The sequence below is a fragment of the Saimiri boliviensis genome, chromosome 13 (assembly GCF_048565385.1).
Source record: "Saimiri boliviensis isolate mSaiBol1 chromosome 13, mSaiBol1.pri, whole genome shotgun sequence".
In the NCBI taxonomy this organism is placed as follows: Eukaryota; Metazoa; Chordata; class Mammalia; order Primates; family Cebidae; genus Saimiri; species Saimiri boliviensis.
Window position 1 is genome coordinate 33546651 of NC_133461.1, and position 27143 is coordinate 33573793.

At 41.9% G+C, this 27143-nt stretch overlaps 1 protein-coding gene across 7 annotated transcripts in view; it reads right to left on the reverse strand.

The window, feature by feature from the left end:
- The window catches only part of SETBP1 (SET binding protein 1), a 374612-nt gene that overhangs the window by 79632 nt on the left and 267837 nt on the right, over positions 1 to 27143 (reverse strand). The gene's annotated exons all lie outside the window — the stretch shown is intronic.

The following is a 27143-nucleotide window of genomic DNA, read 5'->3' on the forward strand; positions in this document are numbered from 1 at the left end:
GATGACTACTTCGCTTATCACTCACCAAATCTGTTATTTTACTTGTTTGGATAAACTCAAAAAGCTATGCATTTGCTTGATTGAATATGCTTTTCAACAACTCATGGCAAACTCAGAAGACGAGGGGAAAAAAACACAAGTCGAACCATAGCCATAAATTTAAAGAGTTGAGGCAGGGAATACCCTAAATGATATAATAATCACAGAAACATCCAAATTAAATGCGGAAGCATGGAACTCTGGCTCTGGCCCCCTGAGGCGACTGCTCCAGGAAGCCAAGGTGTATGGATCTTCCAGCCAGTGTCCCCTGCCTCCCAGCCTGGCACTCTGCCATATGCTTGCTTCTCAGGCTTTTTGCTTGTGCGCATTTCAATGATGCTACCATTTTCCTCACCCAATTTGTATATTTTACACCTCTACAGGAGAATGTTATTCGAAGTGTCATTTATTCCAGAGCTGTGAAACTACGAATGATGATTTACTCTACAGCAACTTCAATTCACACAATCAAGCAATTGAGGGGCTTTTACTACCTTCACCTCCACCCCACCTTCCTGAAACTTTCACTTTATAGGGTGTTTTTTTATGCTTCCTACAATAAGCTTGCGCTGAATATAAATGCACATTTCCAATGTATATGGCACTTTTGAACAGCATGAATAGAAAATCTTGGAAAGATGCTACAGTGAAGCAACCGCAAACGTAATACCCTGTTGTTTTTATTGCTAATTAGAAACAAAACACAAGTTCGACCCTATTGTAGGCTAATCAGCTATTAAAACGAAGTGCTCCTTTAAAAAAACTCAAATCTGGTTGCCTTCTTTATACATATGAAAAATAAAAAAAAAAGCAACCAAAAGCGGATACATGCTTTAAAATTCTTCCCGTATTCTTCTCTATGCTGATGCAGATTCACGGAGTGGTTCTGATGTAAAATGTAAACATGGGTAAGGCAGCCAGTAGGAGGGCAAAGATGTGGCTGCCATCATAAGCCCTGCATGCTCTTCTCTTGCAAAGTCCTGTTACTGTCAGAAAGATGAATTCTAAAACAACTCTATATTGTGCAATCTGCAGATTTTATTGACAAAGGTGTCAAGTCCTGCAGAACTGAAAGTTGTTTCCCTTGTCATAAAATAAATAAGCAAGTTTGCTGGTGCTTCCCGCTTTATTCAGTTTGCTTAGATACAAGGTGAGTCTAAGCATTGATTCCATGTAAGATGGGATATAGATTTTTTTTAAGGGAGGTACATGTTCTGGGAGTTAGAGTCACCTCCTGAAGCCAACTGGCTTTGTAGCTTGGCTCAGGGATCCAAGGAGAGACAGAAAGAAGCTGATGGAACCTGAGAGGGTACGGTGAGAGTGGGGGCACGTGAGCCGGCTGCAGCTTTTAGGGCTCTGCCTCAGGGATTCACAGGATGCAACAGCTGGAATTAAGGGCCTTGAAGATCAGGCAGAAATATGTTTCTCAAACTTGAGGGTACACAGGTTATTAACAGATTATTGTTCTCCTGCTTCAGAGGTTCTGATTTAATAGGTCTGAGATGAGGCCTGAGAATTTGCATTTCAAACAAGTTCCCAAGTATGCCAGAGGCTATTTGTCTGGGGACCACTTTAACTTTGGGAACCACTGATTTAATGCAATTCTTTCATTTTACAGATGCATAAACTGAGGCCCAGACAGAAGTACTGATCTGCAAAATCCATACCCAACCGTCTGTCCAGGAGGGCTAGGTCTAGATGACCTGTATTTCTTGCTTTCAAATCTGGGGTCCTACTGTTTCCCTAGGGCCATCCTCTGCAACCTCCTACCCTGCTACACATGACTGTAACTGTAATCTAGAGCTACGGAAACTATTTCTCAAACTGGCAGCAGGAATGGGCTCTCGTCTTCCTGCTGGAGGTCTGCACCTTCTGTGCCTTCCGTGAAGGTGAGTAGCCCCAATGCTTCAGAAAAAGGAAAAAGCCTTTTGAGGCTCCTCAGCCTCCCTGCCTCTCCCTCCTCCGACAAAGTTTCCATGTGTCAGATACAGGACAGGCAGGGAAGGTTGAGGCGATTCAGAAATGAACTTGGTTGTCTTATAAAGTGATGAGTTTCTAGACATTAGATTTTTTTTTTTCTTTTCTTAAAGCATAAGTATGAGCGAATCAGGGAAACTACTTGGGGCTGGATGACCTCTAAGTTCTCCTCTAACTTTGAGATTCTATGATCTATGAAATTGGCTCTTCTAATACACATTGCAGTAAAATTTCCTCAATTTCCAATCCTACTAAACTATGATTTGTGATGAGATGCAAGTTGTAATCAAATAATGCTGAGCCCTGAAAACAGTTCACTGTGGAAACTGGCTACTTCCAGAGTCTTATTTCAGCAATCAATTTATAAAATACATGTCCTGACACCACTATCAAAATATTCCCAGCTCACCCAATCACTCTACATCTTCTTAATCTGCTTCACTATATACTCAGGACTTATCAATATCTGAGATCATATTACAGACTCCTGGCCTTGCTTGTTGTCTGGTTTCACAGAAACAAGAATAGAGAACAAAGTATCACTTCTTGCGGTCACTGCTCTAACCACAACACTCAGTCAGTGCTGGGTACCCACTGGCAGTGAATCAACATTTGCTGAGTTGACTCAGAAATTCCCACACCTCCAAATTTACACCCACAGAAGTTTTCAAAAGCATGAACTTAGTTATTCTGAAGGAACTACTATGTGTAAATGTATTAAATGAGGAACATGAATGGAGAACCAAGATAGTCACATAATTCTGTCCCATGAGCCAATATGTGCAATAGATGGTGTTAGGAAAAAATAAGGAATATTCAATGGCATAGAGTGAATTTTCCTGAGCCTTCACCATGTTTTGTTCCTCTGAGAGCCTCCATATGTAAGAGTTACTTGTGATTTTTATATCAGTGTGGACAACTGACTAGTACTTAGGTCTGGAATACTTTCCTCTCAAATTCTTAAAGCAAAACTACCAGCTCAATCAGTGACTCAAAATTTCAGATTCATTCAACACACAAACATATGACCCCTTTATCCACAGAAGAATCATATAGCTTTGGAATCACTTTCATGAGCTAAGCTTTACTAAATTATCTTTGAAATTATTGAGGATAATAATACTCAGAAAATTTGTTGACTACCATTTTGTTTCAAGATTGTGGATTGAGCATTGAACTGAATGAACCCAACGTTGTACCGATATGGCCAGTAGTACACTGAATTTCATTAAAGTAAGGCAGCTCCTCTGAAGTTAACCTAGAACAAGGGGCCAGGCAAATATGAAAGGCTTAGGGGCAAAGTTAAAAACATACTGTTTCCAGGAATACAGTTTTCAGCACAAAACTTTTCAACATACTGGAGTTGACCTCTTAGATTGCTAAGGGAAGCAAATGCAGATTCAGTGGGTTGGGTCCCCAGTGGCCAAAAAAGCCTATAGAAGTCCTCTCATGGTGTTGTGGTACCAGTCACTGGACAAGAGAGGAAAAGCTTCCTTGGGCTCTCAGAGGTATCCTACTAAATATTTGTAAAATAAGTGAATTGTTTAAATCACTTGGTAGAGGAGAAAAAGCACCAACTGTGAAGTCAGACAGATCTGAGTTCGAATTCTGGGTCAACTACTCGTAAGACACATGATCTTAGACAATTTATTCACTTCTTGAGGTTCAATATCCTCTTCTTAAAATCGGGTTAACTGTGTCTGCACAATCTTTAAGACATATGGGATAATTAAAGATACTTCTTAAAAATGTCAAATGGTATCACATCCTGTAGTTTAAAAAACTTATCAGTCAATAGCTCTAACTCACTGCAGGCCATCATGGGCAGGCACGCCACGTCTGCAGTGCAGCACACAGAACAGGGTTTGGGAAACATGTGTCTCTATGTCCATCTATAAAATACTCACTATGGTTGGTGTTGCTGACTTTGTTAAGAATGACAGCGATGCAAGCTTCCATTCCGACATTCAGTAATGTTTGAATTCAGCCCTTGTTTGAAATGTTGTCTCCTCGTCTGATAAATCTATTAAATGGGGCTAACCATATTTAACCCAGGCCACCTTGGGCAGGGGCAGATATTATAAGAATCATGGCAGATAAGGCAGGTGAGTATAAATTAATAATAGGTAGTATAATACTATTAGGATGGGATTTCTATTGCTCACTCATCTGGGCTTCAGTTCATTTGGGCTTTGTGATTAATATCACTACAAGATGTCATATAAAATGTTATGGTTTTCCCTGAACAGGCAGACAACTTATCCCTGAGCCGGGCTTCCATTTCTCTCCTTGCTCACTCTGCAGTAGGAACAAAACAGAAACTGGCATGAAATAAACATGGTAAGGGGCCTCTTGAAAATCAGGGCCTCTGATGGTGAACTCTGAATTGACACTTCTAAAATACGAGCCTGTCCTAGTGTTTTATGTCATCAATTGTGACTGTCAGTTTCCTTTGTAAGCTGAGGAATAATGGAGCTATGTTTTGTCCTTGCTCTTCCTAAACTAATGTTGGCCTGTGGGCTAGTTGCAGCCCTGGCTGGCTGAGGTGGGAGGATGGATCCATTTTAGGAATATGGAAGGTTTTATGATGCTGTGTAGTTATCTCAGATTCAAGAACAGGAAGAGCACAGGCCCCAGAGCTGAAAAGTGCACCATGCTGCCAGATGTTCTGATAGATGGAAACTGTTGGGGAAGTTGGGAAAGATTTCACTAATTTACCAGCTCTGCTTATATCAGTAGCAAGCAGAGATCAATCACTCTGAATATAAGGGGGAGATGAAAAGGCTGGAGGGCAAAGTGAAAGGTGTTCTCTCCTCTCAGCTGGGCCAGACTCTGGGCTGCAACTTCAGGAACACTCATGTTTATCGGCCACATTAGCCTCTCTGCATTGAGCCTATCATCCCTAAAATCTGTCCCAGGCTACAGTAATATTCTGGGAAACAAGATTTAAACTTCTACCAAGGAAACATAAGAAGCACAGCGATCTACTAATAAATCAGAAGACAATTAAGGTTAGAAAGTCAATGTTCAGGAAACATTCAGTTCTGAATTAAATCAACATATCAGGGTAATTCCAAGGCTAGTGCCTGGAAGGCAGCATTTTACTCACAATCCAATTCATCCATCAAAAAGTATTTCCCCACGCGTGGGCCCTCATTCTGCAGAATGATTTGGGACATTTGCCAGCCACATTCAGCTTTTCTGGATGGAGCTCCTCTTGATTGTATATTGGCCAGGGTTTATAACCAAAGTTAGATCAGGCTTATCTGCCCTCCTTCCCTTCTTCGCTCCTTTTTATTTTCCCTTTCCCTAGAATATATTAGTTGTCCACACATACTTTCTCCATTTCTTTATTGATATCTATCCGAAGTAGACCGCAGCATGTGCAAAAGTCATTTCCATGGACTCTTTGTGGGATCAGAAAGAACACATCTGGTGAGTACAGAAGGAAAGCTTTTCAATGCCATAGGGGCTGGCTCCATAGTGAAGGTTAAGGAATCATTTCAGGGCCTGGGATGCAGAAAACCTCGGAGGTAGTAAGAGTTGCCATGTATTGATGATTTACTACAGGTTAAAAACTCTGTATGTTCTTTACATAGATCAGTTCTTTTAATCCTGACATTAAGTCCCAGAATAGACCCTATTTTCCCACATGTTAGAGATACAGAAACTGAAGCTTGTAGTGCTTAAATTACATGATAGTCATAGAGTTGGTAAGTCACAGAGTCAGAACTCAGTGGCAAGTATAGCTGATTTCAAAGGCTATTTTGGTTTGTTTTGCTTCAACCTCATAGGCCCCACAATAACAATACTAAAATATCAAATACATGAATACTTTTTGAACACTTCCTATATGCCAGACTTTGTTCTAGGCATCATCTATGAAGTCACTCCTTTAATTCTCACAACACATCTATGCCTCTATATGTAATTATTCACAGATTACAAAGGGGCTGGGGTGCAGAGAAGTAAATAACTCACCCAGATCATCCAGCTAGTGAGTGACAGAACTAGGGTCCAAGTCTAGGCATTTGGAAGCCTGTGACCCTAATAGCTACTAACCATAACCATGACCAATTATTTCCTTCCTTGCCCTGAGCAGTCTCTTTGCCCTGAGTACACGTAACTGGGTCATTATTCTAAGGCCCCAAACACAGGATGGCTCAGTCATGTGCTTCTGGGTTCTGGTGCCCAGACTAGGCACAGTGGGGAGGATGAGGGCCAGTTTACTTCCCAGCAGTCTGGCTTTCCTGAGTTTACACCAGACCACGTAAATCTTTTTCAATACTGGCTTTTTCTTTGTGGTTTATTTATTTACTCACTCAGGTTCATTTGCTTTGGAGCTTCTTGAATGTCAGAGCTTCATATCTCAAACGAGAGCCAAGCTTTGGCCTTTGCAACAGCCCAGGGTTAATACAGACTGCAAACAAGGAGCCTCCAAAACCCACGGTGGCTCTCCTATGCTGTTCCTCAGCACCTGCTGCCTGCCTCCTGCTGTGGTACAAAAGGGGCATTAATACCCCCAAGGAGCTCTGGTGTCTATGTGCATAAGAGTGTGTGACTGTATGTGTGAGTGTGTGTGTGTCCCTCCCCAAAAGCTCGACTTATTAAAGACTGCATATACATGCATGCAGTCTATTGAAGGTGGCAGTGGGTATTTTGAGAAATAATTCGAGATAGAGAGAAAGCAGAAAGAGCCCCAGGCTTGCAGACCTGTATTCTCGTCCAGGATTGGCCACAACTGCTTCACGTCAGCAAGTACGCTTAACCCTGTGAGTCTTGATTGTGCCATTTTTAATTTTAGGGGATTAAACTAGCTTAGTATTTCCCAAACCATCTTCTGCAGAATATTAGCATTCTTTGATAGATTAATGGATAGATTTGGAAAAACAAGAGTTGTGCAGTCAGATACATTGGGAATAGATGACTTTTCTTTCACAGATAAATCTCTATCACTCGTTATGTTGAAAGCTACATGATGTTAAGTGGTACTCATATATTTTTGCTTATTCTAGTATTTAATAAATTTATTTGTTAATCAAATGCTTTTTTTTTTCACAGAACACCTAACAATGCTTCTTGGGGTACTAAATAATGCCGAATTAGTTTTAGGGTATCAAGGTGTCCTAGATACAGTATCTTCACATTCATACCTCAGTAACTCAGTGCTTACTATACTTGTTAAATGATGGAATTGCTAACATAAGGAAAACTTTAACTGGTATTAAAAGTGAATTTATTTTAGTGTGGGGCAATTAATCGACAAGACAGTAGAATTGAAGCCTAAATTCCATCCCTGTATAAGTAGCAAATGGTAAACCGTCAATGACGGTTCCCTGCAGGTAAGACCGTTAACAGTGTCCAGCATCTAGCAGAACTGTAGATGCAGACAGGGTTAAGACACCACACTCACATGTTCTTCATGATACATCTTTTTCAGTGGAGAAAGACTCTTAAGGCCAGAGAAGTGCAAACATTAAAATGGAAGAGAACTTCTCCTTTTGGATCTGAAATTTTCCAATCATTTCTTTCTATCCCTTACTGATCTTTATATACCTTGTGGCATTGATAAGGGAGCTGCATGTATAGAAGTTAATAAACAGGTGGTCAAACCAGATTTCAGAAAGTGCCTTTGTGAAGTCTACATGTTCACAAAGGGCAAAAAGACAACAACCCAATGTTTAAAAAGAGTCACAGGCCAATTTAGTAAAAATGTATCCTATTTTCACTTAGGTATCTTTGTTTTCTTGCTTTTCCTTTTCTCAATGCAGCATATTTTATATGTAAATGGAAAGTGAAATCATAAAATGACTGTTTTTTTACGTAAAACTGGTCCGCTTTTGACTTGTCTTGCTCTTAACACCATGAGAGTTTGGTACGTTCTTACTCTGTTTTTAAAAGATGTACTACCTTTCTCCTCTTTTAAATATATGCAAATATATATTTGTGGTTTGTGTGGGTTTCGTTTTGCCAGGCTTTGGTAAATCTAGTCATCCACCCGTGCACGAGTCCACATCAGTCATTTGGAGAGGTCTGCTGGATCTGAAGCAGGGAACCTCTCTGGCTTTTAGTCTAAAACGTCAAATCCTTTTATGTGCTGAAAACACCATAGCAAGTGAGGGTGAATAATCCTAGCCTCCTCCATCCAACTCCCTCCTCTCTGCCTTTCTGCAGTCCTGCAGTCTCTCACCTTCTCTCCCTCTCCTTCTGGCCAACCTTACTCAGCTATGGTTGTGGGGGAGGTGGGGCGGCGGGCAGTTTGGCTTCTGAATCTCTTACCTGGATTACTGTAGTTGCTTCCTAGGGGGTTTTCCTGCCTCTCTCTTCCCTCTGAGATGTATTCTTCTTTCTCTGGCAGAGCCATGGTTCTATATCAATGCCACCTAAATGTGGCCCATGACCAGGGCCCGTCCACAGGTTGTTATTGGCCTGTGCTAATTACGGAAATTGAGTGGAAACATTTGGGAACCTTCATAACCATGTGATCCAATAATTTTGTATTCATACAATCTAATCATAAACAAATTTGAACTGTATTTTGTAAGCCACTGCACTTTATTTTTACTTCACTTTAAAATTTTTCCTTTTAATTATATTTTACATAGATATTGACCAGCAATGAATTAGTGAATGGAAGAACAACAAAATGGTTCCTGTCTATAGTCTGACAAACACTGTCCTAAGGCAGAGCCCAGAGAATATCACCCCACAATGGGCCCTCTGCCAGCTTAAAATCTTTATGTGGTATCCAAAGTACAGTTTCTTTGTTTCATTTTGTTTTTTGAGCCAGAATCTTGCTCTGTTGCCAGGCTGGAGTGCAGGGGCGCAACCTTGGCTCACTGCAATCTCCACCTCCCAGGTTCAAGCGATTCTCCTGCCTCAGCCTCCTGAGTAGCTGGGACTACAGGCACGTGCCACCACACCCAGCTAATTTTTGTACTTTTAGTAGAGACAGGGTTTCACCATATTAGCCAGCATAGTCTTGATCTCTTGACCTTGTGATCTGCCTACCTCAGCCTACCAAAGTGCCCAAATTACAGTCTTAACAGTACCAAGTCCTCTCTGTGGCACGGCCGCCCCTCCTCTGTCTGCCTCTCCACTTACTGTGACCATCCCTGTGTATCATGCCCCATGAGGCAGCCCTATCAGTGTTTTCCTGCCTTTTCCAGGGCTGCCTGCCTCAGGGTTCCTGTCTTTATTCTCACTGCTGCTCTGCCTTTATCTGCTCTTTTTCTCTATCTTAGCCATTGGGCCCTCAAAACTTAATGAAATGCTGCCTTTTATAGCCCTCCAGGAAGTACTGACAACTCTATCCATTTGCCCCCAGTGGCCCCACGCTGTCTCAGCATCAAAGACATCAGGGTGCCCTTCTCTGTCTCCAAGAGCATCTCCCTCACTTGGAATGGCAGCCTCCAGAGGGCAGCAATTGCATCGCTTGGGTCTCTGTGTATTAGATTCCCTGACACAAAATAGGTAGATGCTTACTACACATTTGTTTAAAAACAAGTTCAGCCAGGTGCAGTGGCTCACATCTGTAATCCTAGCACTTTGGGAGGCCTAGGCAGGTGGATCACCTGAGGTCAGGAGTTCGAGCCCAGACTGACCAACATGGTGAAACCCTGTCTTTCCTAAAAATACAAAATTAGCTAGGTGTGGTGGCTCATGCCTGTAATCCCAGCTACTTGGGAAGCTGAGGCAGGAGAATTGCTTAAACTCAGGAGGCAGAGGTAGCAGTGAGCCAAGACGGTACCATTGTACTCCAGCCTGGGCAATAAGAGTGAAACGCCATCTCAAAAAAATGAAACAAACAACAAAAAACTAAGCCCATGCTTTTGTAATTATACCAACAGTGATGTATTTTACTATTGAAAACCAACTAGAATCATTGTAAACAAAATATGAAATAAAGGTTGCTCAATACATAGGTGCTCAATACTTCATTAATGAAAATCATTAATAACCACTAACATTTATGGTATATTTCCTATGAGTCTGGTGTTATGCTACAACTTTATAAGCAGGCACACCCTGTGAGGCGCTAACTACTGTTATCCCTATTTTGGATTTGTGAAAACAGGCAGAGGTTGTTTAAGTCACTTGCCCAAGGCTGCCTGACTGGATTTCTTTGGTCAGTCTCTTTCTTTCCCCATTTCCTTCCAGTGATAACTCACTGTCCTAAGTCAGTGGGTGCCTATCACTTTTTGGCTTAAGTCCCTGAGCGAAACCACTGGATGTGCTCCCTGGGGAAGTTACATGAGTGCTCGGCTCGTGGGGCTATGATGGTCCAAGGGGAGAATGCACATGAATGTATTTTGAAAACTATGTCACTATGATGGAGCAGGCAGACATGGAGACTTAGGATTCTTTGACTCAAGGGCAGCAATCGATTCAGGACATCTGCTTGCCTGTGTGACCTCGAGTGGACATTATTTGGGTTTTTCCAGGTGCAGCTACACCTGAGGCCACACTGCTCTGCCTGCTGGAACAAAGTCTAAAGGGAATGTTGCATAGGTGGAATCAGGAGGCAGCTATAAACAGAAGAGGAGGCATTGCAAGAAGCGGTGGAGTCTGATCTTCAGAGCCATTTCATTTTCCAGGCAATCGGGAGGATGTAGTGTGGAGCTGGAAGTAAAACTTACTCTAGGTACACAGCTATTAAATCATAGCTTCCCAAAGTAGGTACTTGGTGTAGGAGGGACAAATGGGATTTCACAAATAAAGTAAAACCTAGAGCCTGGTCATGCAAATATGCCTGCTTTTCTTGGGGCTGTTCCTCTAGCATGCCGGACACAGAATCAACGCCAAAGGGTCCAACCTAAAGTCCTTCCTTTATTTGCATAAGAACGTCTCTAAATGCTGAGATTTATAACTTCATAGGACAGGCTTGGGAAGAGGGGAAAGCTTAAAAGAACATTCTGTGTAGAGTTATGATCCTGCCAACAGTTCGTGGGTTGGACGGGGTACTGCGTTCCTAAAGATTAGACATAACTGAGGGTTTTTTCTTCTTCTTTTTTAATAACAAGGAAATACAAATCATCCCCTTGTGTCAGAGTCTCAATTCTGCAGACGTTTCGTATCATTTTCCCCATTCAGGAGTAGCATCGAACTGAAGGGAAATCAGAAAAACTGCAGCTTTTTTTCCCCCCTTGAAACCAAAAGAATGTGAAGATATCGAGTTTAGCTTTCTAATTACATTTCTGAGACTTCTATTTTTTAATGAGAGAAAGAATTTCAGTGGATATGAGGAGAATGCACATGTTTTTGTGATTACTAGAATTTTGGTGGTTGGTATTTTATGAAAATGCCACAGAGCTGTAGCAGGAGGTATAGTAAAGCATTCAGAGTGAACCCCCACCCCTGACTCCCACCAAAAAGAAATGTCAGCAAGAAATCTGAGCAAGGGAGTTATTTTACTTTTCACATGGAATAGAACACAGACTCTGAACTGTGAAAAGAAATTAAGAGTGAGAAATGTTTTGATTTTACACATGTTCCAAGCCACCTCCTCCTAGTACGCAGGCTATTCCTAGATGACAAACAGGTTTTGGTTGCTGGTGTGTCTCGCCAGTGCACCCTCAAGGAGAAAGTCATTGAAACTCAATCATTCAGGCAGGGATTCAAGAACAACTCACTATTGCCTACTTGGGAAGAAATAATTTATGAAGCAATTCAGACATACGTCAAAATTGGAAGATGGTCAGGAACTACTTAAACCATCAAGGTACATAACAGTAGACCATACTAATCTGCATAAGACACAGTGATCACTCTGCCATTCCCTGGCTCCTGGTGGTTTCCTCTTGTTGGTAGCACCCTATCAACACCTACCACTTAGCAGTCCAGACTCTGATAAGGCCACTCCTTACTTAGCTGGCTTTCCCCCACGTTGTCCACATGGATAAATTAACCACTGAAGTATAGCAGATCATGCCCACTATCCAGCTTCTCTTTCCCAAAACTTATCACATTGAATCATTTAATTATTACATTTGCTTTTTCTTCTTGCACATCTGCTAATAGACTATAAACTCCGTTAAGTATTGGAGTCCTATCTTTTATCTTTCTTGTTTATTCTTGTATTCCTAGGAACTATGTGTGTATGATGAATGAATAAATGCAGTCTTTTCTCAAAGAACACTATACATACATATTCCTATTTTCCCTCAATGGTTCTTCTTTATTCCCTGTGTAACTAAATCCAATCAATTATTTAGGACCCGGTATGGCACTACGTCCTTCATGGAGCATTCCACATGCCAGTCTAAAAATGAACTGTCCTTCTTTACCATCCTGCTGGGGAATTTTCAGTTCCAGAATTGATGTTTTTTTTTTTTTCACTTCATTTTCAAACTTATCCACAAGGTAGACCTCCATCCACCAGATCACAAAGAGAAATATACACAGGTACTCAGTCATGAGGCAAAATCCTAGTATCTTCCTCTCTGCAAAGTGTTCTGAGAGAGAGACAGAGCATGTGCAAAAGCCAGAAGGTGTGGGGGAATGTGGTACTTGCATTCAGAGAAGAGCAAGAAATTCCCAGGGGTTGGGTGCAGTGGGGTAGGAGTGTCTAAGACCCACAGAGATTTGACTCTTCTGCTGGATGGGCTACGTGGAAAGAATTAGAGGTAATATAGGTACCCCCTAGAAGCAAAGGCCAGCAAAAGGTCTCAGACCTAAAACCACAGGAAACTAAGTAGGTCAGCAATTAGATCGACCTCTGAGGTGGGTTCTTCTCCAGAGCCCCTAGTGAGGAACACAACTCTGACCTCACCTAATTTCAGCCCCGTAAGACCTTAAACAGAGAACCCACCTGTGCCCTCTTGACTTCTGACATACAGAAATGGTAAAATAACACATTTGCATTGTTTTAAGCTGCCAAATTTGTGGTTTGTTACAACAGAGTATGAATACACATTTCATCATTTTTCTTATCACTGCATTTTTATGGCTGGGGTGAGCAGATACATTGGTCTGCAAAACAGGTACTACTGAATAGTCGTACACATTCTCATCATGACGGTCCCGATGCCAAGAGATAGCGATGACTGCCCTTTCTAGAGAACTCCCACGTTTTACGGATAATGCCTACTCAGTGAACTTTCCGTTATCTTTGGGTGAAATGTGTATTGGGTTACTTTTCCACCATAACGGTATAATCCTGGCTCCTTATCTTCATCATGAACTATGACTGTGGTCCAGCTAATTTCTGCCTTTCCCTGTGCGATAATGTGTTCGGAGCTGGATTTAACCTCACGGTTAGAGTGTAATTGGGCAGGAAAGCCTGCTGTTTAAAGAAGACTTCTATAGCAATCTGTTGTTCTATATTTTCTGTTTGAATATATTATCCAAAGTTGAAGTGAAGGGAAATGAACATTATTGACAACTATATGGTAGGCAGTGTGCATTATTGACAACTACATGTTAAGCAGTGTATAACAAATACAATGGATACTCCTGTGTATTTTACTCTTCTTTGGCTCTCATAAAACTCTGTGGTGCGTATTAATAGCTTCATTTTTTGGAGGAGGAAAGGGCGATCTAAGAGCCTAAGTTACCCAAGGTTGCACTGCAAGCAAATGGGATATTTAGTGTCCAAATCTAGATCTGAGTCTTAACTCCTGGCCTTTCTTTGCTCTACTAAGTTGCATTAGAAATTGTTGAATCTGGGCCGGGGGCGGTGGCTCACATCTGTAATCCTAGCACTTTGGGAGACTGAGGTGGACAGATTGGGAGGTTAGGAGATCAAGACCATCCTGGGTAACATGGCGAAACCCCCGTCTCTACTAAAAATACAAAAAATTATCCTGGCATGGTGGAGGGTGCCTGTAGTCCCAGCTACTTGGGAGGCTGAGGCAGGAGAATCGCTTGAAGCTGGGAGGTAGAGGTTGCAGTGAGCCAAAATCACACCACTGCACTCCAGCCGGGGTCACTTGGCCAGTAATACCTGTACTCAGCACCATCCTAAAGACAGTATAAGCTATGGAAAGAGTATGACATGACTGCAATTCTTCTACAACTCAGCTTTGATGTGGGTGAATAAGACAGCCACACCCAAGACAAAGGTAAACAATACAAGGCCATATAAAAATAAGCACTGAAATGAAAGCAAAAATATTAGTTACGTCAGGGAATCAGGAGATCCTAGAATGGCTAAGAAAATTACTAGGTGAGATTTGCAATCCAGATGGAAAAGTAGAGAAAGTTCTACAAGAAGAAGCCACGTGGTGACTGCACACTCAGTTAAGGGGCTCCTTATAATATTTTCTATGGGCTAAGGAGGAGATTTAGCAGGACTCAAAGTGAGAGAATACCTGAAAACAACCAGGAAACCAGGTGAGAGCAGCAAGAGTGGAGAGTGGAGGGTCTTTCAAGCCAGATAGTTTTAGACTTAATGTAATAGGAATTGATATTTCTGCATCTGACATCAATTATTCATTTACTTTTGGCTGCCTTCATAGGTGTTCCATGAAAAAATATTCCATTCTTCTTTTTCTGTTCCAATAATTAATATATTTATTTAGTTAGAGCAGTAAGGAGAGACAGATGCAATCTAGCTTTGTTTGACTATTGCCCAAAGGATCACTGAAATGAAAAATGAAGCACAGCATCATTGCTCTGGACCAGGAAGTTACAACCCTGGCATGATGGAAGGTAAGCTCATGTGAAAGAAATGTTTCTGGTATCCCAGGGACACTATAGGTGGAGCGGACATTCAAATCTGGGGACGCACTTGAGGGAGCTACTATTTAAGTCTTCATAATCAGGAAAGACATTCAGAAACAGGATTCTCCTCTCAGACAGATACTGCAGTAGACTTACCTCTATCACAGTTGAAAACCAAAAGCAATGTGGGACGAGGGAAAGAGAAAGGCTATTTCAGCAATGTGAGCAAACCCTCTGTGATGCTTGCATTACCCATGGAGACTTAAGAAGTCTCCTGGGCCAGGCACGTGGCTCACGCCTGTAATCCCAGCACTTTGGGAGGCTGAGGTGGGTGGAACACGAGGTCAAGAGATCCTGGCCGACATGGTGAAACCCCACCTCTACTAACAACACAAAAACTTAGCCAGGCATGGTGGCATGTGCCTGAAGTCCCAGCTACTCAGGAGGCTGAGGCAGGAGAATCGCTTGAACCCAGGAGGCAGAGGTTGCAGTGAGTCGAGATTGCGCCACTGCACTCCAGCCTGGCGACAGAACGAGACTCTATCTAAAAAAAAAAAAAAAAAAAAAAAAAAAAAAAAAAAAAAAATTTCCCGGAAGATTTTGTTTTCTCCTTTGCCTGATCCCTTGTGCAGAAGTCCAACTGGGAGCATATACAGACGTGGACTTACTGGCTGAGGAGAAATGGAAGAAAAAACAAAAAAGACAGCTGCTTTTTGAAATGGAAAACTATTAGCTTTACAATTTTCTTAGGAATTTCCATAGATACACTAGAATATTTATGTAATCAGCAAGCATAAGGTAGTTCTGTTATAAGCCTAAAATTAATACCAAGTGCCTTTTCTCTAAATGCTCTTGGTATGAGTGACGGCAACAGTGACCACTGAGAGTAGCCATAACTCGATATGTTCTAAGTGCTCTATGCGTGTGTACGTGCATGCGTGTGTGTGTGTGTGTCTGTTGTAGTATGTGTGCGAAGTGGGAATGGTATTTGTAACAGAAACTGGCTGATTACATTTTACATTGCTGAGATGAGCTGGAATTTCAAACTTTGAAAAATTTATTGCCTTTCCCCTTGTCTTACACTGCTCTAAGAAGAAACACTCAACACTCAGTGACACTCAAGGAAAATGTTTCGCAATTGTCTTCATTCCTAATTTTTCTCTTTCTCAGTTGATATCCTGGCACTTGAAATCTGCTGGAGATTTTAAACAGGACAATCTAGAAATCTGTATGGTTTTCATGCCCAATGCATCCTGCATTTATTTGTAAAATAGATTCCCCTGTTTGGGTAATGACACAGTACGTAAAAGGAACGGTTATCATGATCAAATCTGGGAAAACATGAGAAAACTTAAAAGACCTGGTAACCATAATGGTGGTGGGGAAAGAGGAGACAAAGGATGGAGTGCAGCTTGCAGGGGAGTGTGAGTTGATTTTCCTAGGTTAGGCTGGAGAAAGGGCAGATCGGAAGAGGAAGCAAGGTGAGTGCTCACCATCAGCTGTGGCCCTGTGTGTTCACATTATGATGGCGGCTACTTCTGGGCAGTGGGATTGTAGGTGATTTATTTTTTTCTGAAGTTTTCAAATTTTATTAACAGGGTATTTTTTAGATAATAAAAACGTTTTTCAAATAATCCCATGCTGTAGGCTTATAGATGGGAATTTATTTTTATTGTCCTTGTCATTGGGACCTCAAATTAAAAAACAGTATTTAGCACTAAAAAGGTTAATTATTTACTGGTAGATATACTGACACAGACTTGTAGGACTGTGACACATCTACTAAAGAATGACAAGGTGTCCCTTGCATATTACAGCTGCCACTTTGCCCAGGACTATGTTTTATAAATATTAGGCACTCAATAATTTTTAAACTGTGATTAGAATAAAGTAAAAATGTAACAGCACAAAGAAGCCTATCCTGTAAGGGAAACCTTTTTTGCCTATTGGTCTTACTTGGAATATAAGACCTGACAGGCAGACTTTGAACCATAGTTTCTTCAGCCTACACCCCAGTTCCTCGTGGACATTCAAACTGAGATGAGGTATCCACTCTAACAACTTCCCAAACTGTTGAGGTATAACCCCGAACTCATGGGTCCCTTAATGGCTGGCTCCATTCTGGTTTTACGTTTAGTGTATATCACTTTTCTTTTTTAATGGGATCTTGCTCTGTTACCCAGGCTGAAGTGCAATGTCATACAGTGGTACAACTGTGGTTTCCTGCAGCCTTGAACTCTAGGGCTCAAGGAGTCCTCCCACATCAGCCACCCAAGTAGCTGGGACTACAGGCACACACCACCACACGTGGCTAATTTTTGAATGTTTTTTTAGAGACGGGGGTCTCCCTATGTTACCCAGGCTGGTTTTGAACTCCTGGGCCCAGGCAATCTGCCTGCTTCTGTCTCCCAAAGTGCTGAGATTACAGGTGTGAGCCACTGTGCCCAGTGCGTAGCATTTTTAAAGTGCAAGTTTTCGTATGTTTACTAGTAGGTGGGTAAAGTCCCTTAAAAATTGTAATTTTAAAATCAAAGATTAAATGTTGGTTTTAGTGCTTTGTAGTTTAGCAAACAAGAGTATTTTTGTGTACCATATATGTCTTCCTTGTGATTTTTGGGACATTCATGCTCCATTCAAGTTCTCTTTCCCCAAGTGAGCTGAAGGCTTTGCACACAGAATTGACATCAGACCCTGGGCTTGGCTAACCTTGTTTCCAAAGAGCTCCCTTTATATGTTTTAAAAAAACCTATTTTTAGCAAGGATCAAATTACCTATTAGCTAGTGCCTTATTCTGGGCTCCTCTATTTAACACACTGGCAAGGGTTCTTCAGGGATAACGTGGAAGCTATGCTGCACTACTGGCCTAGTCAAATGCTTAAGAAATGTCGTGGGAAAACTGGTGGTGGGGGGGATGCTGGGAAAATTCCAGGAAACCTGAGATCTCACACTTTTTCTGAACAAAAATGGCTTGGTTACTTAGGGTTTTTATTTCCTTGTCTGTCAAGTGAAAAAGCAACACCTATCTGCAGACCCCACTGGATTTTGAAGATCAAATGAAAGTAAGGAAATGCACTTTGAAAAGCCTAACACCCTGTTCAGATGTATGGGACAACTGTGATGTAGCCTCAGGGAAAGCTTTTTATCTCTGGGTCCTCAGATCCTCCATCAAAAAGGTTAGGCCCATCTTCTTATTGACTCACTGCCCACCTTTCTCCCCAGCTCCTGCACTGGAGAGTGTGGAAACCACAGCAGAGGCACCTCTTGGGGCCTGCTGTACTCTGTCAACCCTGCTTAATGCCTCCTTCTTGTTATCCAGCTGGTTCTGAATCTTTCTTGTAACAGGACAAATACCAATATCAACTTGCTTTTATGACATGTAGCTTATGTAACTGACAGTTATTTTATAGGTTTCTTTTTTTGTAGAGTGGGCTTTTATTTCTAGTCATTAAGTGCATATACTCCCATTATTCTCGCTAATTGCTTTGGGCATGTGTCTATATCCATCTCTTGTCTCCTGATGGTTGTATAAGGTCTTTGAGGACAGTTTCTTGGTACTTTATCATTCCACTCAGCACCTAGCACTAAGCTCAAAACATTTCACACTCAGCACCCGTGAACATCTAACAACTATCTTCCTTTTCTCTGGAGGCAGTTCAATACCCTCTTCACAGCAGCTGTGCCTCTTAAAAATCCATCCCGGGCCAGGCACGGTGGCTAACGCCTGTAATCCCAGCATTTTGGGAAGCTGAGGCAGGCGGATCATGAGGTCAAGAGATTGAGACCATCCTGGTCAACACGATGAAACCCTGTCTCTACTAAAAATACAAATATTAGCTGGTCGTGTGGTGCGCACCTGTAGTCCCAGCTACTTGGGAGGCTGAGGCAGGAGAATGGTTTGAACCTGGGAAGTGGAGGTTGTAGTGAGCCAAGATGGTGCCATTGTACTCCAGCTTGGGCAGCAAAAAAAAAAAAAAAAAATCCATCCCCACTCAACTGCTGACTTCCATCTAGCCAAGTGCCTTCCTGTATCCTCCACATATCTTTACTCCTGCTGCGGCAGCACTCACCACGCACGTGCACTCCGAGCTTCAGCCACAGACTGTGTCTTCCACTGTTATCCTTCCTGATCCTGGGTCCCCACAGCTCCCATTGTTGGCCAGTGGGTTAGCATGGATTAAACTTGGTCTGCATTTATTTTCTGGTTGTTTTACAAATGCTAACTTAGCCTCTTTCTTTTTCTTTCCTTCGGGTCTCCCTAATTGTCCCTGGCACTATGCTATATGTTTCATCTATAATCCTTTGTACATGGCAAGTGTTCAGTCACAGATCCATTTATTAGAACTTGTGATAACTTGTTCATTCTTCCATATATTCACAGAGACACAGAAAACACTCAAAGTACCACAGAAAGGAATTTTCAGTCATCATGATGATCAAAAGTTATGTGCCTGTGTGTCTGTGAGGCAGGGAAGGGGGAGCTGACCTGAAATCTCTTCCCTCTTTTCAAATACTATTACCTTTTCTCCACATGGCCTTTTTGGCCTTATACTATGTCATGTGGGGTGACATAGCATAAGGGACATTGTGTTTCTGCTCCCAGAACTGGAGAAACTTTGACTTAAGACCTATTGAGAATGGAAGCATCACTTCTCATCGCTGGCTGACTTCACAAACAGTCTTCTTAGAAGCTGGGGCACTGCTGGAACCACAACAACGTTTTCATTTTCTGCACCTAAAGCCCCCATTCTCTCATCATTATTCATTAACTCCTTGTTATCCGGCCTAGGCACATAGCCCAGGAGGCTCCAAACGTATGAGACATCAAATACATAATGTTTAACATTTCTGTTGTCTTCAGGGTCAATAATATGTTCATGCATATTTTCATTTGTTTTCATTCTCCATGAACTTGGCATCTGCTGATCACTTCTTTCTTCTTAAATGCATTCTCCAGCATTTCTGGCATTCCTTCTCTGCATCCTTCCTGGTCCCCGCTTCCTCTGCCTCTCTGCTTAAAGTGGGCGGCATCTCTTCCACCCTCCTCTGTTCATTCCCTCTGACTCTCTCCTTGGTGAGTCTCTAGGTCTAGCTCTGCACAGCACTGGCAACTGCTGCCTAAACCCCTCATCACTCTGGACACCAGCAGGGTTTCCTCTCTGATTTCTGGGATTCTGTTCATGTACTCCCACCCTCTCAGTGCCTGGAGGCAACACACAAGAATCACCTCTGACTTTAGTTAGAGAAGGAAAGAGTTGAAATCAAGGATGGCTCTTTCTTTAAATATATTTTTCGCTTGAGCATCTTTGTAGATAACGATGCTTTCATGATTAGCTATAATCTGGGTATAAGGTGGAGGAGGAAGGGCAGGGTGGTGGGTACAACTCAAACAAGTGAGTGAATAATTACAACACAGCATGAAGAGTACAGACATGAAGTAAGTTTGCCCAGTTGAGGTTAGGGAAAAGGAGTGGTCATGGAAGAAAGATAAAGTATAATCTAGTCGTTTTTATGACTTTCACTTGTTTAAAAAGTAGCTTCTGGCCAGGCACGGGCTCACAGCTATAATCCCAGTGCTTTAGGAGGTGGAGGAGGGCAGATCACTTGAGCCCAGGAGTTCAAGACCAGCCTGGGCAACAGAGCAAGACCCTGTCTCTACAAAATTAAAAATTAAAAAAAAAAAAATTAGCAGGGTATGATGGCATACATCTGTAGTCCTAGCTACTTGGTGGGGTTGAGGTAGGAGGATCCCTTCAGTCCAGAAGTTGGAGGTTTAGTGAGCTAGGATCCTGGGCAATGAAGACTCTGTAATAAATAATAAAATAAAATTTATAATAAAATAAAATAAAATAAAATAAAAAGTGGCTTGCTACTGCTCACTTGATTAAGTACAAGCCTCAGAGTATGGGAAGAAGATCCTAACCACAACATTCTTTCCTCACTTTATCTGGCAATGTGCCCCAACTACAGATCCAAATCCCAATATATAAAAAGAACTATGGGCTGGTAGTGGTGGCTCACGCCTGTAATCTCAGCACTTTGGGAGGCTGAGGCAGATGGATCACTTGAGGTCAGGAGATAAAGACCAGCCTGGCCAATATGGTGAGACCCCCCCATCTCTACTAAAAATACAAAAATTAGCTGGGTGTGTGCCTGGAGTCCCAGTTACTTGGGAGGCTGAAGGAAGAGAATTGCTTGAACCCAGGAGGTGGAGGTTGCAGTGAGGGGAGATTGTACCACTGTATTCCAGCCTGGGCAACAGAGTGAGACTCTGTCTCAGAAAAACAAAAACAAAAACAAAAAGCTGCAATATGCATGTTTTCCCAAAGATTTCTTGTGTGTTTCCGCCTATGTACCTTTGTTTGCTGCTGTACTAGGTTATGCTTCCTACTCAATCTCCCATCCCTACCCATACTATCTCCACTCTCCAAAAGCATCTTGCATCATTCAAGATCCATCTCATGTGGTGACGACTATGAAGAGTATTTCTGGATCCCACATCCCCTCCCGAGCTGAGAACACAAAGGTGGCTCACAAGTCATTTGGACAGCCCTTGCTCTTTCTCTGTGGCTTCTGATGGCTCTTACAGCCGGCTTTATAACATGAGGAGGTGCTGCTGGTTTGTTCCTCTAAATTACAGGGATCCTCCTGGATTGTAGCCTCTCTGAAGGCAAAAGCAATGAGTTATTTATCTTTGATTTCTTCCTGGGATTGCCACAAGCCTTATACATACCACGCACTAAATAAATCATTTAAAAATTTTCTCTTGTCCTGATCACTTCCACTGGAATTCAGCCAACTTGGATTAAGTGCTGTACTGGCTCAAGCCTAGGCCACAAGTTTAAAAGTATTCATCACTTGATCTTTTATGAAGTGAGGAGATGGTTTTCTGGAATTTCCTTCCAAAGGTGCCTAGCTTATCTCTGCCCAGTGACAGGCCAGCCTTTCGAAGCCATGCTTCCTGATTTCTCCAGCCAAGAAAGGATCCGTATTTGAGCAAAGCCAAGTCTGTCAAAATTGTTAACTTCTCTGTACCCACACCTGAATCTGCATAATTTCCCAATCCCACAGAGGTATAAATAAAAACTTTCACCAGGACAGGAGAACGTTTGCCAACTGTGGGAAGATAAATGGCTTGGGGACTTCGAGCTTCAAAGGTAGAATTGCTCGATTTCTGATTTCAATGTAGCAAAAGAGATGCTATGAGTCTAAGTTATTTTTTTTTTGTTTCATTGCTATAAAGTTATGAGTTATATCATTTAATTTGATTAATTCTTGGTTTCCAAAAGGAAACCTTAGGAGGAACCTTGGGACACTCAATAAAATAACTATGTGCAATTGTTAAGACAGGAAAGGAAAAAAAAATGACTTCCATCAGAGCCACAAAGATCGTTTCTAGTCCCAAACATGGGTCCCCAGAGATAGCCTGGAAACCAAATTATTGTCAAAGAGATGCTTGCCTTTTACAACAGCTCACAGCAAAAGAAAACATATAGCTTAACATCTCTCCCATGACTCACCTTTCTGTTTTTTTCTCATATTCATTCTCTCTCTCCCTTTCCCTGCCCCTCTCCCTGATATGAAGGTTCCCAGTCTGAGCTCTTCACCCAATTAAATATGTATCATGAGATGAGATGAATCACCTGACCTTCTTAAGCCTCACTGTGCTCATCAGCAGAATGAGGTATTTGTGCTACATTAAGATTCACTTAATTCTGAGTCTAAATACAAATCCAAGCGTGCTCTGTCTGTCCCCACAAAATTGTTCATATTTGTATTCTAACCTATTTGTGTCTCAGATGGAGACTATGGTTTCAGTCTGTACAAGCAGCAAGCTCATTTGCTGATGGGACTCAGTACTAGGAGTTCCACCTTTCGCAAAGGAGAAATCCAATGGCTAAGTGAAGTGGCCAGCGCTAAAGATGAATGGGGTGAGTCTCATAGATGAATATACAGCCAATGGTATCTGTTTTCAAGCTTCATTGAACAACTAATCATTTGGTCAACATGGTCAATAACTGGGATATTTTCTCTGCAACTTCTGCTTGTGCGTGTGTGGGGTGTGTGTGTGTGTGTGTGTGTGTGTGTACATATTGAAATTCCCTTGTATAAATTTGAAGTATTTAGAATCCTAGACTATCAGATCTGATCAGAACTTTTGTTGTCATAATTCCATTCTGGAAAACTGAAAGTCAAAAAACAGAAGAGGTCTTTCAGCTAGTTAGTGTGAGAGATAAGACTTGGACAGAGCTTCCTAATCTTAGGTAAACTGCACGGTAGCCATTAGCTAATTAATCTTTCATTTCTTCCCACAAGAGGACGCAGAATTGGACTTGGATTAAGGTTAAAAAGACTATATTTCATCAGCTTCCCAGGTTTTACTCTCTTTATTCCTGGTCTTAATTTTCTCCTTCCATTAGTCCTCTTCTTCCTTTTATTCCATTTTAAGGAAATGATCCTCAAAGGTTTCTTTCATATAGTTTTCATGACATTTCATCCATGTGGTTAATTCCCTCATCTGGATAATTGCTTGGAAGAGATTTTTGTATTATTTTTGGCTTGGACATCCATATCCTGCCAGTGAGTGACAGCAGAGACTGCCTCCTCTAATTTCTACAGTGCTGATAAGAGGAATTGGCAAAGGGCAAGATAGAAGCCACAAGGAGAGGTGGAGGGGATCAGGTACCAGGGAATCCAGCTACCTACATGGCAGGATTTGGATATCTGAGATGTGCACTCAGAATCAGTTCTCAGCATCCACTCATCGTGAGGAAAGTACTTGATGTTTGGGAACTTGCGATAGCTACCTTTTTAACGATGGTATTAAACTAAGAGGTAACACATGTAGATTCACGCATCTCACTGTTTTTTTAAAATTATCTGATACGAGTTTGGACAGCAGTTGTCACGAGGTCTCAGTATCTCGCATAACTTTAGGACAAAGTATGCAAAGATTGTTTCCAAGTGGTTTGAAGAAAAAATGTCACTCATCACTCTTCCACCACCTTATGAAAACTTGGCTTTGAGGGCACATGGTATCATTCTGACTATGCATTGTCATCCCTGGCCTATGCACTTGCTCTTCTGGCCCTCTGCTGCATATTAGTGTGCAAGAGATGGCAATGCCTGCCCACAGAGAGGCCCAAATAGGGGCCGATGAGGCTTATACCAATTCTGAGATTGCACCTTCCCACTATTTATCCATTTTCTGGCCCCAGGCAAGCATTTTTATAAATGGACATTTAGCAGATGGTATGCATTTAGAAAACAGGCCAAAAGAGCCACTGCATTCTGAAACCAAAAAAAGGAGGAGTAAAATACAGAAAAATGTTCAGGAGTCCGTACTGCATCCTATCTGTAGGTATATTGGAAGAGGGCTAACGAGACAATGCAGCCATCTGCTGGGCCAGGGAGACAACAAATGAAAGATTTCCCAAGCAAGAAAGAGGAAATGGAGTGTCCAACTGCTGCTATTGCTAAACAGGGTCTCTAATTCCTCTCTCCACAATGGTAATGACTCACATTTATATGGTGTCTTTTTTAGCTCTGATTTCAGGGAACACTCAAAGCCTTCTCTTAACTCTGCTCCTAGGTCTGGTACTCAACAGGCTAAAGGATGACATCTATATTTATACTGTATCTATTTTAGAGAAGAATAGCTCATGTGAAATAGGACATTCAGATGCTAAGGAAATGAATCAAGTGTGAAGAAGGAAAAGGTGGAGGGAGAGAAGTTATAGAAAGTGCAGATGCTTATTTCCAATCATGACCCTCAGTATCATCCAGCTGAATACACACCTCCACACAGATAAAGTCACTGAAAGCTCTTAATGCATCTAGTAGGCTCAGCCTCATCTCATCTGCCTCCTGTCTTTTCTTGGAACTTAGCACTCTTCAGTGTGTATCACATTAAGGTGAACGCTCTTCAGGGAGCTTTGACAAACCCTGACATTGGATTCTATGTGATGCTAAAGATATTTTTCTCTCATGCTTTGAGGCATAGCAATGAAGGAGACATTCGAGATATAGGCAATGAGGCTAAGGCTTGGATGGGAGGGGAATAAGAGGGAATCTGGTCTGTCTCAGTAAGAAGCTCAATGAGATATGCAGGAACATCAGGCATAGCTCACAGAGATGCAGCAGCCACCAACAATTATGATTCATCAAAGTTCTGGAAAAAAATAAGCTCATAGAGGACAGAGGTAGACACAAAGCAGTGGCAAAAATAACTCAGAGAGCTGGATGTTAGTAAGGACAGAGGTAGAAGTTCTGTCCATGGTGTGTCTCCAGGCTGATATTCAGAAAAGGTAAGGCCATAAGGATTCCTTCTACACTGGTCAGGAATTGAATAAAGGGATGTCTTCTTTCCTTAATTACTCTCTTCTGTAATCATCACATAATCACTGTGCAGACACCTTAGGGAAGAGCATGTGATCTGAGGATGAGTAAGATTCTGAAAGCACAGACATGACATAGAGGAGCACTGGACTGGGCACCAAGGGCTGTGTTCTAAATACAGCTTTCACTCACTCAGTGACAGGCAGTCAAGCTTCAATGCAGCAGGCAAAGTTCTGGGCTTAGAATCAAGACCAATGGCTTTTTGAACCTAGAGAGTTCACTTGATCTCTTTGAGCCTCAGTATCCTGATCTGTAAATATAGGAATAAAAGTGCCAGTCTTTTAAGATTGCAGGAAAGGCATTACACAGAAACTTATGTGAAATGGCTTTCAAAATGGAGGCACACTATATACAAGAGGTCTGGCCCAACCCCTTAAGTTACAGATGGGCAGACAGTACCTGAAAGAAGTGTAATCCCATGCTTAAGGCCACATAGAGAATTAGTAACAGAGTTGGGCCTTGTATTCAGTTCTTCAGGTAGAATCCAGTTCTCTTTCATGACATTGTCATGATACCTATTTCTCCCCACCTCAAGTGTCTGGCTGACGATCACAGGAGAAGATGGGACAGGGATAAGGAGGAGTTTTAATGAAGTAATGAGCATTATATTAAGTGCAAACATATAAAAAGCAATACAACTAAAGTGGGGGCACACAGTGACTGGATGTGAGCCCCAGCTGGGAAACTTTATGAAGTCAACCAGCATTCAGTAATACAGTGTGGCCACAGGCAAATACTGGTAAAATTGCTGAGAAACCTAACTTGCAACAACGTCTGGTTTTAGCTTCTTGAGATTTTGTCCTTTGGGTCTGTTAAGTTAGGAGTTTTGCTTGTAGATTCTTAACAATAACCCCTCATCATTATTTTCTAGCTAAATAAGGCTCATACAATTACAAAAATAAGAACATCTTCTGTCCACAGCTAGTGTAGTTCCCATGACCAGTTTTATCATGCTGAAAGAGATCAACAGTGTTTCCCACATGCTTTGCAAGATCCTGTCCAGGTGGGCTTAGTCTGCTCTCTGCATAAAACCAAGCACCTTCCACAAAGTCTGATGATGAGAAATGATGAAGCCCAGATGAGCACATCCACTTTGGGCAGACACAAAGTGTAGGTCATTTATTACCTTGAGCAAATGCAGGAGATGTGACTCTGCTAATTGGTCTCTTCATTAACCAAGGAGAACATCTACCACTACAACTCACAAGCTAGTGGTAATTTGGGGCGATCTTTAAGTAGTTTCTACCTCATAATCATATTTCTTTCTGAAATCTGCTGGCCTAGAAAATGTCTCTAATTCTTCATGAATAGACTATTCTTGCCTTCAAGAAATACGGGCTCCCTGGGAAGGGAGAGGACAAGTGAGTGGTACACATACACAGAAGTGAATTCTTACACGAAACCTTAAACACATGGATGATTGGTTTTTTAAAGCCTGGCTTTAGTCAGAGGGTTTTATATTATTTGGGCGCAGGCGGAACACAATAATTTTTCTTTCTTTTTTTTTTTTTAGCTTCTGCAATTCCTAGGTAAGAAGTTTCTACTATTTTCTTAATAAATAACTGCTCTAATCTTCTATATGAGTCTTACCATAAGTGCTGTAAGGCCAGGGTCAAAGAGATACTTTTGCCGAAATGTGAGGCCCTAAAAGTGGGGCAGGATTTGTGTGGCTGGGGAGGTTAGCAAGGAAATTATGCCAGCAACTGACAAGGAACAGGGTCTTCCTAGTAGCAACCGACATTTCGGTTTAAATTAGTAAGAAAAATCCCTTTCTAGAGGGCATGCAGAGAGACACAGTTATATGGTCTCCTGGAAGCAGGAGGCACACACCACCTTCCAGCCTGCCTCCTTCCACTTAATGCGCAAAAATGACAAGTATCTGAATGTAGTCAAGTCTTCATTTTAGGGGCCCGCCCAGGACAGCTTATCAAATGCCCATGGCAAAAATGGAAACAATAGGGCCCAGGGCTGTGGCTACCTGATAAGTTAGACTTCAGGATTCACTGGCTATCAGCTTCTAATGGCGCTGCAGTGGACTTCTCATGTAAGATGTGTGACTTCTGGAGCTG